The sequence below is a fragment of the Schistocerca piceifrons genome, chromosome 8 (genome assembly GCF_021461385.2).
Source record: "Schistocerca piceifrons isolate TAMUIC-IGC-003096 chromosome 8, iqSchPice1.1, whole genome shotgun sequence".
In the NCBI taxonomy this organism is placed as follows: domain Eukaryota; kingdom Metazoa; phylum Arthropoda; class Insecta; order Orthoptera; family Acrididae; genus Schistocerca; species Schistocerca piceifrons.
This window is the reverse complement of record NC_060145.1, coordinates 377,544,020-377,560,371: the sequence shown is the minus strand read 5'-3', so window position 1 is coordinate 377,560,371 and position 16,352 is coordinate 377,544,020. Positions and strand designations below refer to the sequence as shown.

At 47.0% G+C, this 16,352-nt stretch overlaps 1 protein-coding gene across 1 annotated transcript in view; it reads left to right on the top strand.

Moving 5' to 3' along the window:
• The window catches only part of LOC124711817 (amino acid transporter AVT1B), a 217,907-nt gene that overhangs the window by 20,048 nt on the left and 181,507 nt on the right, over window positions 1–16,352 (top strand). The window lies entirely within an intron of this gene.

Genomic DNA, 16,352 nt, shown 5'->3' with positions numbered 1-16,352 from the left:
TAAGAGGATCGTTGATTCACTGTACTGCGTACCAAACATTCCCTCACTATCTCCACGGTTGCATCTGACGTACTTTGTCGACCGGTACTTTTCTATTTGTAGATAGAATGGTGTCCCTAAACTGTTGATGCCAACGAACAATGCTATGTTTACATAGCTGCTCTTTTCCATATTTCCTTCTGAATGCACACTGTCAAAACAGATAAACATCTCGCAAATTCCAACAGACGCACATTCTTTTCTTGCTTTTCGTCATTTTGTCAAGGCACCACACTCGTAACGCCAAGAGGTGGGCACAATGAAAAATGTGTGTGTTTACGTTTCTATTCGTGCATCATTTATATTTGTACATGTTACAGTTTTGAAAATGCAGAAGTTTGGAAACGAATGAGTCATTTATGGCAGTCCCGGAGGAGGTTCGAGTCCTCCCTCGGGCATGGGTGTGTGTGTTTGTCCTTAGGATAATTTAGGTTAAGTAGCGTGTAAGCTCAGGGACTGATGACCTTAGCAGTTAAGTCCCATAAGATTTCACACACATTTGACATTTTTTATGGTAGCCATGTAGACAAAGTTTTCCTCTTACGTGCTTAACAAACCAAAAATATTCTGTTTCATAATATAGTCCTTTAGTGGCAGAACTAATAACCGCTTTAGATATCTCCCTATGCTCTCCTGCCTTTGCACATACAATGTAACGTGACGCCACGTGTCTCATCACCGGTTTATCACCGAGCGAGGTGGCGCAGTGGTTAGCTCACTGGACTCGCATTCGGGAGGACGACGGTTCAATCCCGCGTCCGGCCATCCTGATTTAGGTTTTCCGTGATTTCCCTAAATCGCTCCAGGCAAATGCCGGGATGGTTCCTTTGAAAGGGCACGGCCGACTTCCTTCCCTAATCCTATGAGACCGATGACCTCGTAGTTTGGTCTCTTCCCCCAAACAACCCAACCGGTTTACCTGCGCCCATTGTACCCAGACACATCGACAGTACGTGTTTAGTAGCTTTGGGCGGAACTAAATTAGGTGAAAAACAACAGGCTTCAACGGAAAAGACTAGTGCAGATGCTAGCACGTCTAACATCGTGCAGCAACCAGTGGACGCCTCAGGCGCAAACTCGCAGTGCACATTCTATGGGATACACTTATTGTTGTAGCTGCACCTCCGAAGCCATTGCTGCAGTTATTAGTTTGCCACACCCTCCAGTATTGAGTTACAAGGAAAAACAGGTCACTTTCGCTCCGAAAAAGAAGTATGGTCATAAGACATCTACTCTACTTCTTGGCACTCTCCCCAAAGGAAAACCATTGAGCGGGAAAGCGAAGCGTACAAAGCATGTCGTCAAGCCCTCTAACCGTAGTGCTTCAGTAACTTCTAACGGGGAAGACAGTACAATGGACCTAGACATACGTGTGGACGATGTACCAAGCCATCTATCTCTACCCCCAACCTTTTAAACTCCCCTCCTAGGGTAGAGAACACAATGAGGGTGAACTCAATAGTTAAGATGCGCCCCTCCTTCAATGGTATGTGAGCGGTTATTTGACGCATTTAGTGAACTTTAAGGCCACGAATAATCATGTTTTTCCTTCACAGGGAGGATGATCTAAGTTGTGATTGAGCAAAGGATGGTATAGCTGTGTCCGCCGGCCGCCGTGGACGAGCGGTTCTAGGCGCATCATTCCAGAACCGCGCTGCTGCTACGGTCGCAGGTTCGAATACTGCCTCGGGCATGGATGTCTGTGATGTCCTTAGGATAGTTAGGTTTAAGTAGTTCTAAGTCTAGGGGACTGATGACCTCTGATGTTAAATCCCATAGTGCTTATAGCCATTTGAACCATTTCAGCTGTGTTCAACAGGGAAAACCATCACACTGTGACAGCACGCAGAAGTGGGTCGCCCAAATCAGGAGTGATTCCTCCGTGTTTACATCTTCTCGCCAGCTTGGAAGAAAAGTCCTTTGGTGGAACAAGAAATGGTGATTAGCAATTAGGGAGAGGCGTGCTGCATTAAGTTGATTTAGGAACAGACCAAGTGAAGATCATCTCGCATCCTTCCGGAAAGCGATTTCTAAAGCTAGGGGAATCATCAGAAGAGCAAACGGAGTGCACAGAGAGAATTTTTGAAGTCCATTAACAGTTCCATACCGGCAACGAAGGTGTGGGAGTCAGTTCTGAAGATATCAGGGAATAAAGCTGCAGGCCCAATATATAGCATATTAAACAATGGTGTCCTTCAAACAGCATCTAGGGAAATAGCGCAGACGTTGACGAAACACTTTCGTGATTGTACCTCCACGTATTACGAAAAGTATCAATTCCGCCAGCAGAGACTGGACTTTTCGTCTTACAACTCGGAGCCATATTGCTACCCTTTCTTCATGCGGGAACTGCAGTCTGCACAAACTGTTGCGCGTGACATTGCTCCAGAGCCCGATAGGATTCAATAAAGCATGTTACGACACCTAAGCATGGAGGCAAAAGAAATCGTCCCATGCCTCTGTCGTCAAATTTGAGTTGAAGTCTATTCTCTTGACCCGTGGCGCTAGGCGATTCTGATACCGCCTCTCAGGCTACAGGAGTGTTGAGCTCACTAGCTGTGTAGAAAAGATTACGGAGCGGGTGGTAATTCAGCGCCTAGTATCAACTCTTGAAACCAAGGAATTGCTCAGCAGTTTCCGATCTGGGTTTCGGAAATACCGGTCCATGCTTGATGATCTCCTCCAATTACAGGGTACGCTACAAGGGCCATTCATACGCAAAGAGCAGTTTATGGGTATCTTTTTCGATCTGGAGAAAGTATATAACACCACGAGGAGACACAATACCATCCGTCAACTGCACGATTGGAGAATTCTTGGGCGTCCCCCTTGTGGTGTCACCGCCAGACACCACACTTGCTAGGTGGTAGTTTTAAATCGGCCGCGGTCCATTAGTACATGTCGGACCCGCGTGTCGCCACTGTGTGATCGCAGACCGAGCGCCACCACAAGGCAGGTCTCGAGATACGGACTAGCACTCGCCCCAGTTGTACGGACGACTTTGCTAGCGACTACACGGACGAAGCATCGCCGAGCAGCTAGTTAGCATAGCCTTCAGCTAAGTCAATGGCTACAACCTAACAAGGCGCCATTAGCATTACATTGCATTTATCTAGAGAGAGTCTCACTTGTCTCATCAAGAGCGATGTACCAGAAGGATGGATTAAAGTTAAGTATTCCAGAAGCTACGTACTTTTCTTTATAGCATTCATTACGTATCCTGTTTCAGACCTCACGCCATCCTTCGTGAGCTTATAGCGTCCATTGCGGTCCCCTCAAACCACACTGTGTCGGCACTTCTGTCGACACATCACCCCTATCCTCACTGACGCTATTTCCGGTATTGCGTTGGTGCTACACGCTTCGATCCCTTCCATCAACAGAACGGTGTTCAAGGTAGCGTTCTGGACGCCAACCTTTTTATCATAGCAATAAATAGTGTTCTTTCACAATACGGAATTCCTAATTTGTGGATGACGTTGCATCCTTCTGCTCTTCCACAGTCCCACGAGTATTACACTTCAACTACAGCTGACCCTTAAGAAGGTGGAGGGTGTGCCGACTCTATTCTCTTGGCCCGTGGCGCGAGGCGATTCTGATACCCGGTTTTAAATTCTCCTCCGAACGAATTCGGCTCAGAGGAACTATCTTGCATTTCAAGACTTCAGTGAGGTTCTTAGGCCTCATCTTTGGGAAGTTAACGTGGGCGTGACAGCCACACCTTCATGACCTGAAATTCAGATGTCTCAAGGCACTGAACTCCCTAAAACGTCTTAGCACTGGGCAGAAAATCGGCCCAGTTTGCTCACATACTATAGAATCTCTGTCCGCACATGGCTTGAGTAAGGCAGCACGGTGTACGGATCAGCTATGACTTCTTATTTAAAGATTTTGGATGCTGTCCACCATTGAGGCAGGCTGGCCACAGGGGCTCACCGAACCAGTCCTATTCCTAGCCTTTATGCAGAGCATGTGAGACGTCTCTTACGATGTGGTGAGAACTCCTGATGGTTCAACATATGTATATGTACAAAGTGTGATCCATCTCCGATCATCCTGTTGCCGGTGTTTTTGGAGCCGCCATCAGATACAAAGGAGATGTCAAGAATGAGATTTTCACTCTGCAGCGGAGTGTGCGCTGATATGAAACTTCCTGGCAGATCAAAACCGTGTGCCGGACCGAGACCCGAACTCGGAGGGTAGGAGACGACGTACTGGTGGAATTAAAGCACTGAGGACGGGTCGTGCTCAGATGGTAAAGCACTCGCCCGCGAAAGGTCCCGAGTTCGAGTCTCAATCCGGCACACGATTTTGATCTGCCATCAAGTTTGACAACGAAGGTATAAACCGGTCGCACTAAGAGTTTTTATATCCGTGATGAGGAACATATCGAGCAACGATGTAGCAGACATAAGACTTCTTAAAGAGTGATGAAGTAAATCCCCTCCCAGATGATTGACGGGGCCACTGTTAACTTGGGCATGACAGAGTGCAACAAGGTCACCACTCCGTCTTTAATTAGAAGGTGTTTTAACGGCGTTTTATCGGAGTGTAGCGAGCGCATGGAGCTTTTTCCGAGGCGCCAAAGCAAGGAGACAGTTCTGGGTATTCCGTTACCTCCCCACACTTTCTCATCAATTAAACTACGCCTACTAAGACACATCTTTGTGTACTATGTAGAGCTGTGGGCGATCTAGAAGGCACTGGATCACATGAAACTTCTTGGTGTAGGAAAGTTTCTTGTCTGTACTGACTGTCTTACAACTCTGAAAGCTATTCAGCAAATGTTTCCACGAGACAGGACAGCTCAGATGGTCCAGAACGCCATCCATCACCTGCACAGGTAGAAGAGAGAGGTGGCCTTGTGCTGGGTCCCTGACCACATGGGAATCGAGGGGAATGAGTAACTTACAAAGCAGAGAAAGTAGCCTGCCAGGCAAATACGCATTTCAACTTCACGTCCCCCTACAGGCTGAGGTGTCCTGGTTGACAGAGTATTGGCTAAGTGGTGAAGGCACGGCTAGAAGTGGTAACAACAAGCTGCGGTCGGTCAAACCGACTACTCGCCCATTGCTCATTTCTTTTCGGAATCTACGAAGGGACGAAGTGGTCCTCACTCACCTTCGTATCTGACACTGCCTAATGAGGCCTGCTTATCTCTTGCGGCAGAAAGACGCACCAGAATGCAGAGTTTGCGACGACCAACTCACGGTGCACCCTGTTTTAAGGTCCTGTGTGTACCGTGCCGATGGGAAGGAAGGCATGGATCTATTTAAGAGGGTGACAGTAGCACGAAAATTATTGGAATTTCGTGTGGCGTCTGGACTCCTGCCCGATTTACTTGGATGGACTTTTTTATTTTCTTATTTTTATTTTTTTTAGCAGTGGCGTTATCTTTCTAGTTTCGCGATGAACAGGACATCTTACTGACTTCCATTGTTTTACTAATTCTTTTAACATGTGACAATGGAATGAGTAGATCTACTGGCAACGGTATGCGAAATTGTCTGTTACTGTCGCTATCTATGACCTCAGCTTTTCATTTTAACTAGAGTACTGCCCATTCACTAGTACCACGATCATGCGAAAGGGCGCTGACGACAATGCTATTTAGCGCCCAACAATTTCTATTCCTTCCATCCATCCATATGTGTGGCGATTAGCCACGCAGCAACTGGCCCTTCAGTACAACCCAGAAAAAGCGCCAATGAAATGTAGATATCGATTTACATAACGTGACGAACAGTGCCTCAACAACACAAGAAACAGCTTTTTTTGTGATTTTGCGGTGTACAGAAAATCTTATTTCAGCCGCAGGCAGATTAAGAAATTGATTTTCTGGCTATAATGTAATGACGTTATACAATGAGGTGACGAAAGTCTACATCTACATCTACATTTATACTCCGCAAGTCACCCAACGGTGTGTGGCGGAGGGCACTTTACTGGCCACTGTCATTACCTCCATTTCCTGTTCCAGTCGCGTATGGTTCGCGGGAAGAACGACTGCCGGAAAGCCTTCGTGCGCGCTCGAATCTCTCTAATTTTACGTTCGTGATGTCCTCGGGAGGTATAAGTACGGGGAAGCATTATATTCGACACCTCATATAGAAACGCACCCTCTCGAAACCTGGACAGCAAGCTACTCCGCAATGCAGAGCGCCTCTCCTGCAGAGTCTGCCACTTGTGTTTGCTAAACATCTCCGTAACGCTATCACGCTTACCAAATAACCCTGTGACGAAACGCGATGCTCTTCTTTGGATCTTCTCTATCTCCTCCGTCAACCCGACCTGGTACGGATCCCACGCTGATGAGCGATACTCAAGCATAGGTCGAACGAGTGTTTTGTAAGCCACCTCCTTTGTTGATGGACTACATTTTCTAAGGACTCTCCCAATGAATCTCAACCTGGCACCCGCCTTACCAACAATTAATTTTATATGATCATTCCACTTCAAATCGTTCCGTATGCATACTCCCAGATATTTTACAGAAATAACTGCTACCAGTGTTTGTTCCGCTATCATATAATCATACAATAAAGGATCCTTCTTTCTATGTATTCGCAGTGCATTACATTTGTCTATGTTAAGGGTCAGTTGCCACTCCCTGCACCAAGTGCCAATCCGCTGCAGATCTTCCCGCATTTCGCTGCAATTTTCTAATGCTGCAACTTCTCTGTATATTACAGCATCATCCGCGAAAAGCCGCCTGGAACTTCCGACATTATCTACTAGGTCATTTATATATATATTGTGAAAAGCAATGGTCCCATAACACTCCTCTGTGTCTTACTTTGTTTATCAGGCGACAGTGCGGAACTGTATCGAACGCCTCCCGGAAGTCAAGGAAAATGGCATCTACCTGGGAGCCTATATCTAATATTTTCTGGGTCTCATGAACAAATAAAGCGAGTTGGGTCTCACACGATCGCTGTTTCCGGAATACATGTTGATTCCTACAGAGTAGATTCTGGGTTTTCAGAAATGACAGTATTCGCGAGCAAAAAACATGCTCTAAAATTCTACAACAGATCGATGTCAGAGATGTAGGCCTATAGTTTTGCGCATCTGCTCGACGACCCTTTTTTAAAACCGGGGCTACCTGCGCTCTTTTCAATCATTTGGTACCTTCCGTTTCTCTATAGACTTGCGGTACACGGCTGTTAGAAGGGGGCCAAGTTCTTTCGCGTACTCTATGTAGAATCGACTTGGTATCCCGTCAGGTCCAGTGGACATTCCTCTGTTGAGTGATTTCAATTGCTTTTCTATTCATTGGACACTTATTTCGATGTCAGCCATTTTTTCGTTCGTGCGTGGATTTAGAGAAGGAACTGCAGTGCGGTCTTCCTCTGTGAAACAGCTTTGGAAAAAGGTGTTTAGTATTTCAGCTTTACGCTTGTCATCCTCTGTTTCAATGCCATTATCATCCCAGAGTGTCTGGATATGCTGTTTCGATCCACTTACTGATTGAACGTAAGACCAGAACTACCAAGGATTTTCTGTCAAGTCGGTACATAGAATTTTACTTTAGAATTCGCTGAACTGGATAGTGATATGCACATGTCCATATACAAGTTGTAAAAGGGCAGTGCGTTGACGGAGCTGTCATTTGTACTCACGTGGTTCATGTGAAAAGGTTTCCGACGTGATTAGCGTCGCATCTCGGGTATTAACAGACTCTGAACGCAGAATGGCAGTTGGAGCTAGACTCGTGGGACATTTCATTACGCAAACCGCTAGGGAATTCAATATTCCGAGATCCAGAGTATCAAGAGTGTTCCGAGAAACCCAAATTTCGTGCATTACCTCTCAACACAACGCAGTGGCCGGCGGCCTGCACTTAACGACAGACAGCAACGACGTTTGCGTAGAGTTGTCAGTGCTGACAGACAGGCAACATAGCGCGAAATAACCGCAGAAATCAATGTGGGATTTGCGACGAGCCCGTCCGTTAGGACGGCGTGGCGAAATTTAGTGTTAATGGGGTATGCCAGCAGACAGAGCCGAGAGTGCCTTTGCTAACAGCACGACATCGCCTGCAGCGCTTCTCGTGAGGTCATGACCATATCGGTTGGACCCTACAACAGTGGAAAACCGTGGCCTGGTCAGATGAATCCCGATTTTAGATGACACAGTCCGCGTGTCGCGCAGACCCCACCAAGCCATGGACCTAAGTTGTCAAGAAGGCACTGTGAAAGCTGGTAGTGGCTCCGTAATGGTTTGAGCTGTGTTTACATGCAATGGATTTGATCCTCGATTACGTTTGCCTACTTGGATACCATTTACCATTCACGACTTTCATGTTCCCAAACAACGATGGAATTTTTGTGAACGACAATGCGCCCTGTCACCGGGCCACAACTGTTCGCGACTGGTTTCAAGAACATACCGCCGGCCGGTATGGCCGAGCGGTTCTAGGCGCTTCAGTTCGGAACCGAGCGACTGCTACGGTTGCAGGTTCGAATCCTGCCTTGGGCATGGATGTGTGTGATGTCCTTAGGTTAGTTAGGTTTAAGTGGTTCTAAGTCTAGGGGACTGATGACCTCAGATGTTAAGTTCCATAGTGCTCAGAGCCATTTGATCCAAGAACATACCGGACAATAAGAGCGAATGACTTGGCCACTCAGATCGCCCAGAATCCCATAAAACATTTATGGGACGTAATCGAGACGTCAGTTCGTACACAAAATCTTACACCGGCAATACTTTCGCAATTATGGACGGCTGCAGAGGCAGCATGGCTCAATATTTGTGCAGATGACTTCCAGCGATTTGTTGAGCGCATGCCACGTCGAGTTGGCCAGTGTGGCCACGCGGTTAAAGGCGCTTCAGTCTGGAACCGCGCGACCGCTACGGTCGCAGGTTCGAATCCTGCCTCGGGCATGGATGTGTGTGATGTCCATAGGTTAGTTAGGTTTAAGTAGTTCTAAGTTCTAGGGGACTGATGACCTCAGATGTTAAGTCCCATAGTGCTCAGAGCCATTTTGAACCACGTCGAGTTGCTGTACTACCTCGGGCAAAAGGAGGTTCAACATGATATTAGAAGGTATCTCATGGCTTTTATCACCTCAGTGTAATTCTGTTAGCGACGACGAAGTTCAAAAAATTGATAGTATCTTGATAAGAGGTTGTAAGATATGCATCAACAAATGTAAACGAGAGTAATGGAATGATAATGAGGTCCCATACTACGAGGAGCGTAGGGGTCGATGCGGGAGACCCGCACCGCCATACTAGGCAAGGTCCTCGTGGAGGTGGTTTGCCATTGTCTTCCTCCGACCGCAATGGGGATGAATGATGATGATGCAGACGACAAAACAACACCCAGTCATCTCGAGGCAGGAAAAATCCATGACCTCGCTGGGAATCGAACCCGGGACCCCGTGCGCGGGAATGCTACTTCAAACCAGGAGCTGAGGACGAGTAATGGAGTGTAGTAGAATTCAGATTTTCAAAAAATGGTTCATATGGCTCTAAGCACTATGGGACTTAACATCTGAGGTCATCAGTCCCCTAGACATAGAACTGCTTGAACCTAACTAACCTAAGGACATCATACACATCCATGCCCGAGGCAGGATTCCAACCTGCGACCGTAGCAGCAGCGCGGTATCGGACTGAAGCGCCTAGAACCGCTCGGCCACAGAGGCTGGTAAATATTCAAATGTGTATTAATTCCTAAACGACCAAACTGCTGAGGTCATAGGTCCCTAGACTTACACACTTCTTAAACTAACCTAAACTAACTTATGCCCGAGAGAGGACTCGAACCTCCGGCGGGAGGGGCCGCGCAATCCGTGACATGGCACCTGAAACCGCGTGGCCACTCCGTACGGCTAGAATTAATTCACAAAATTATGCTGAGGGAATTACCTTAGGAAATAAAACATTAAAAGTATGCTATTTTGGTGACAAGATGGCCAATTTGTAAACATCAAACATAAATTTAATTTTTAGGAAGTAGTTTCTAGTAGTATTTGCTTGCAGTGTAGGCTTATATAGAAATAGAACGTGGACGTAAGCGGTGCAATAGAGGAATGCTAGATGCTACTTGGATAAACTGAATAACTAATAAGAGGTACTGATTCGAACTGGAGAGAAAAGATTCTGGTATAACTTGACTAAAAAGATGATTCACTTTATAGTACACGTCCTGAGGCATCAAATAATAGTCAGTTTGGTAATGGAGGGAAATGTGCAGGGGGAGACAAAGGTATTAGTTCAATAAGCAGGTTCGGGTGAATGTAGATTGCCATAATTATCCAGAATTGAAAGGCTTGCACAGGTTAGACTAGCATGGAGAGCTGCATTAAGCTTTTCTCGGGCTGAAGAGCACAACAGCGATCATGTGATTACATCGTGGTGATAAATTTATTTGTTTTGTTTCGCGCTGATTGACTTTACGAAAATTTCCAGCATCCATTTTGTTTCATGTTTTCAATATGTCTCGGAACAGTATCCAATCATATTTCCTTCCGTGCTACTAGAACTTGCGAGTATCTCTGAGAGAGCCTAGAAAATGTGGATCTGAATTATCTGGCGCTTAACTCAAGGCTAGCGAGTTTTAGAGGACGTCAGCATCGAAGGAGCTGCCATTTCGGTCACGAGTCCACGAGCAACCTGCGCTGGAAGTCGTAGGCAGGGTTTATTACGGAGCCAGTCGGTCACATGTGGCATTGAGCCCACGGCCTTTAAGCGTACATTCTGTGGCCGGGTGACCTCCACACCTGTCTGCGAACCGCACGTTCAGTCACGCCAGATGATGGTGCTACTCGGTCTGTCCAGTTTAGGCCGCGGGCAAATGTCTTAGTTTGGAGGCTCTTTTGTAAGATTTCAGCCGTCACTGGATTTTTGTAAGATCTTACGGGACCAAACTGATGAGGTTATCGGTCCCTAAGCTTATGCACTACATAATCTAACTTAAACGAACTTACGCTAAGGACGTCACGCACGCACGCACGCACGCACGCGCGCGCACACACACACACACACACACACACACACACACACACACACACACACACATACCCGAGGGAAGTCTGGAACCTCCGACGGGGGAAGCCGCGCGGACCGTGACAAAGCGCCTTAGAGCGCGCGGATACCCCGCGCGGCCGTCACTGGAAAAGCATTTCGCAAAAAAAGTCCCTAGCACAACAATTTTGAAATTGCTATTAAAAAGTGCTGTAACGTTGCGGGCTTTCGAATAATTATGAAATGAAATGATGGTGTGGTTGCCACCAACTACGTACCCTCCGACTCAACGTTGAAATACACTCCTGGAAATGGAAAAAAGAACACATTGACACCGGTGTGTCAAACCCACCATACTTGCTCCGGACACTGCGAGAGGGCTGTACAAGCAATGATCACACGCACGGCACAGCGGACACACCAGGAACCGCGGTGTTGGCCGTCGAATGGCGCTAGCCGCGCAGCATTTGTGCACCGCCGCCGTCAGTGTCAGCCAGTTTGCCGTGGCATACGGAGCTCCATCGCAGTCTTTAACACTGGTAGCATGCCGCGACAGCGTGGACGTGAACCGTATGTGCAGTTGACGGACTTTGAGCGAGGGCGTATAGTGGGCATGCGGGAGGCCGGGTGGACGTACCGCCGAATCGCTCAACACGTGGGGCGTGAGGTCTCCACAGTACATCGATGTTGTCGCCAGTGGTCGGCGGAAGGTGCACGTGCCCGTCGACCTGGGACCAGACCGCAGCGACGCACGGATGCACGCCAAGACCGTAGGATCCTACGCAGTGCCGTAGGGGACCGCACCGCCACTTCCCAGCAAATTAGGGACACTGTTGCTCCTGGGGTATCGGCGAGGACCATTCGCAACCGTCTCCATGAAGCTGGGCTACGGTCCCGCACACCGTTAGGCCGTCTTCCGCTCACGCCCCAACATCGTGCAGCCCGCCTCCAGTAGTGTCGCGACAGGCGTGAATGGAGGGACGAATGGAGACGTGTCGTCTTCAGCGATGAGAGTCGCTTCTGCCTTGGTGCCAATGATGGTCGTATGCGTGTTTGGCGCCGTGCAGGTGAGCGCCACAATCAGGACTGCATACGACCGAGGCACACAGGGCCAACACCCGGCATCATGGTGTGGGGAGCGATCTGCTACACTGGCCGTACACCACTGGTGATCGTCGAGTGGACACTGAATAGTGCACGGTACATCCAAACCGTCATCGAACCCATCGTTCTACCATTCCTAGACCGTCAAGGGAACTTGCTGTTCCAACAGGACAATGCACGTCCGCATGTATCCCGTGCCACCCAACGTGCTCTAGAAGGTGTAAGTCAACTACCCTGGCCAGCAAGATCTCCGGATCTGTCCCCCATTGAGCATGTTTGGGACTGGATGAAGCGTCGTCTCACGCGGTCTGCACGTCCAGCACGAACGCTGGTCCAACTGAGGCGCCAGGTGGAAATGGCATGGCAAGCCGTTCGACAGGACTACATCCAGCATCTCTACGATCGTCTCCATGGGAGAATAGCAGTCTGCATTGCTGCGAAAGGTGGATATACACTGTACTAGTGCCGACATTGTGCATGCTCTGTTGCCTGTGTCTATGTGCCTGTGGTTCTGTCAGTGTGATCATGTGATGTATCTGACCCCAGGAATGTGTCAATAAAGTTTCCCCTTCCTGGGACAATGAATTCACGGTGTTCTTATTTCAATTTCCAGGAGTGTATTAAAGGTTTGGCTGGTTTCGTTGTCTAGGGGCTGGGATACGTAGTTGCCGCATTACAGGCCAAATACTGCTGAGTCTAAAGTGTACGATAAGAATACGCACATGAGTCGAATGGTCGAAGGTTTCTATCACTCGGCAATTGCGAATGATGAAAGTAACATATACATTTAGAAATAAAAGATTGCAATTAAATAAAATCTGCAGGTACTATCTTAACGACTTTAAATGACGAGTACGATAGTAGACGTAGTTTTGAGAATGCGGTATATTTCTGCAAAACACTTATTGGTGCCGATGGTCCAGCAATTAAATAAAATAAAGTTTGAATAACAGGGGAACAATAGATTCCTACAGCTCTTAATTAGTAATGAACAACAATACAGCTCGCGAGATGTTCACTTCTAAACGCACACTATGTCTTCACTGTAGAAGCCACGGAAATCTCACAAGTGCACAAGTCGGCACCCCACGGCACTACGACCACGCGCGAACTGCTCCAATCCAAGTCCTTCCCGAGGCCCTCCGCCGTACTGCTCAGAACTGCTGCACTGCCCGTTTCCTGTGCGACTCTCCCTCGCACAGCACTGTTCAGCACTTCCCGAACTCTCTTCCATCCAGTCTCCCCATTCACAAGTGCTGTGATTGGCTAGAGCGCTCGCGCCATGTCTTCATGCCAACGCACCCACACAAACATAATGAAACACATTCGAAGTACTAGATTCACATTAAAATAACTTGAAATTACATAAATATTCCTAAGGCTGGAACATAAGTACGCTCTAACACACATTATTTGATACATAAACAAATTAAATAAATATATATCAAAGGAATAGAACAAAAGGTAGGTCAGTAGCCTAATGTCTCTGTGCTTTCTGTAACACAGTAAATATTTAACCAATTTCTTCAGGAAATACTGCAAAATACTAACGCGAATTATTTACAGGCGAATGGAAAAACTGGTAGAAGCCGATCTCGGGGAAGATCAGTTTGGATTCCGTAGAAATGTTGGAACACGTGAGGCAATACTGACGCTACGGCTTATCTTAGAAGGTAGATTAAGAAAAGACAAACCTATGTTTCTAGCATTTGTAGACTTAGATAAAGCTTTTGACAATGTTGACTGGAATATTTTTCAAATTCTGAAGGTGGCAGGGGTAAAATACAGGGAGCGACAGGCTATTTACAATTTGTACAGAAAGCAGATGGCAGTTACAAGAGTCGAGTGACATGAGAGAGAAGTAGTGGTTGGGAAGGGATTGAGACAGGGGTGTAGCCTCTCCCCGATGTTCTTCAATCTGTATACTGAGCAAGCAGTAAAGGAAATAAAAGAAAAATTCGGAGTAGGTATTAATATCCATGGGGAAGAAATAAAAACTTTGAGGTTCGCCGACGAGATTGTAATTCTGTCAGAGACAGCAATGAACTTGGAAGAGCAGTTGAACGGAATGGACAGTGTCTTGAAAGGAAGATATAAGATGAACATCAACAAAAGCAAAACGAGGATAATGGAATGTAGTCGAGTTAAGTCGGGTGATGCTCAGGGAATTAGATTAGGAAATGAGACACTTAGAGTAGTAAAGGAGTTTTGCTATTTGGGGAGCAAAATAACTGATGATGGTCGAATTAGAGAGGATATAAAATGTAAACTGGCAATGGCAAGGAAAGCGTTTCTGAAGAAGAGAAATTTGTTAACATCGAGTATAGATTTAAGGGTAAGGAAGTCGTTTCTGAACGTATTTGTAAGCCATGTATGGAAGTGAAACATGGACTATAAATAGTTTGGACAAGAAGAGAATAGAAGCTTTCGAAATGTGGTGCTACTGAATAATGCTGAAGATTAGATGGGTAGAACACATAACTAATGAGGAGGTATTGAATAGAATTGTGGAGAAGATGAGTTTGTGGCACAACTTGACTAGAAGGAGGGATCGTTTGGTAGGACATGTTTTGAGGCATCAAGGGATCGCCAATATAGTATTGGACGGCAGCGTGGAGGGTAAAAATCGTAGAGGGAGACCAAGACATGAATACACTAAGCAGATTCAGAAGGATGTAGGCTGCAGTACGTACTGGGAGATGAAGCAGCTTGCACAGGATGGAGTAGCATGGAGAACTGCATCAAACCAGTCTCAGGACTGCAGACCACAACAACAACAACAACAACAACAGTATATATCGGATATAAACAAAGACATAGATGAATAAACATATTTATAAGAATGCTGCTGCCGTTTTTTCGTGTAACTGTGGAGTTGGTTTAAATGGCTCTGAGCACTATGGGACTTAACATCTGAGGTCATCAGTCCCCTGTAACTTAGAACTATTTAAACTACTTAAACCTAACTAAGCTAAGGACATCACACACATCCATGCACGAGGCAGGATTCGAACCTGCGACCGTAGCAGTCGCGCGGTTCTGGACTGAAGCGCCTAGAACCGCTCGGCCAAACTGGCCGGCAACTGTGGAGTACTTAAGGCCTGACGCCATCGATAGTAATCGGCCGCTTTGACCACCAATAACTGATGTACTATTCAAGTTACATGCCTGTAATTTGTACCAATTTATGCTTGCACTAATAGCTTTCTATAGACACGTAGCTCGACGAAATGGGATGAACCGTTTAGATTTTGGAAATTCGTTGCTGCGTGTTACTTGTGTAATTTACCGTCAGATACTAAACTTTAAACTAATAAAGATATTGAAAATCCGTTTACACCGTCAGAATCGTCGTGCAAATAATAGTAATGTACATGTTTCTTATTGAGGTAGCATCTGGCTACTATTAATTTCTATACGAACTGTGAAATGTCTGCCATGATGGTTTCACGAAGTCCGCCATGTTTGGCCCTCCCGGCGCACAGCGTCACCAAGTAATTCCCAGCCACGTGCTCGACGGACCACGTGCTCCGCCGGTTGTGAGTCGCCACGCGGATGCTAACGATCCCGGCCCTGCAGCGCTGCCCAAGCGGTGGCCGCCAACTCTCAACTTAGAATATTTCCAGGGCGCCGCAACTCGCCCGTTACCTCACAACGTGCAGTTAGCAAAGTAACGCTAACCTACCTCAAAATACTGTGACCTGTTGCCACTATTTGTGTGTCTGTTATTTCAATCTTTTGCAGTACAATGGCACAGACCTGATTCTATCTCTTACTCAGTCCACCCCCGGTAGCTGAGTGGGTAGCCAGCAAGGTAACTCAGCGTGTGCGGTCAGAGGGTTAGCTGCCCTTTGTAATAAAAAAAACTGAGTTAATGGATCACCAACGAACTGAAACGGGTGTCTTGCGACGTCCGCACCGAACAGGCGAAACGAACGAAAACGAAAAAATGAGATTAAAAAAAAAAAAAGTGGTCAGCGCGACGGACTGTCAATCCTACGGGCCCGGGTTCGATTCCCGGCTGGGTCGGAGATTTTCTCCGCTCAGGGACTGGGTGTTGTGTTGTCCTAATCATCTTCATTTCATCCCCATCGACGCGCAAATCGCCGAAGTGGCGTCAAATCGAAAGACTTGCACCAGCCGAGCGGTCTACCCGACGGGAGGCCCTCGTCACAACCGAGCGAGGTGGCGCAGTGGTTAGTACACTGGACTCGCATTCGGATGGACGACGGTTC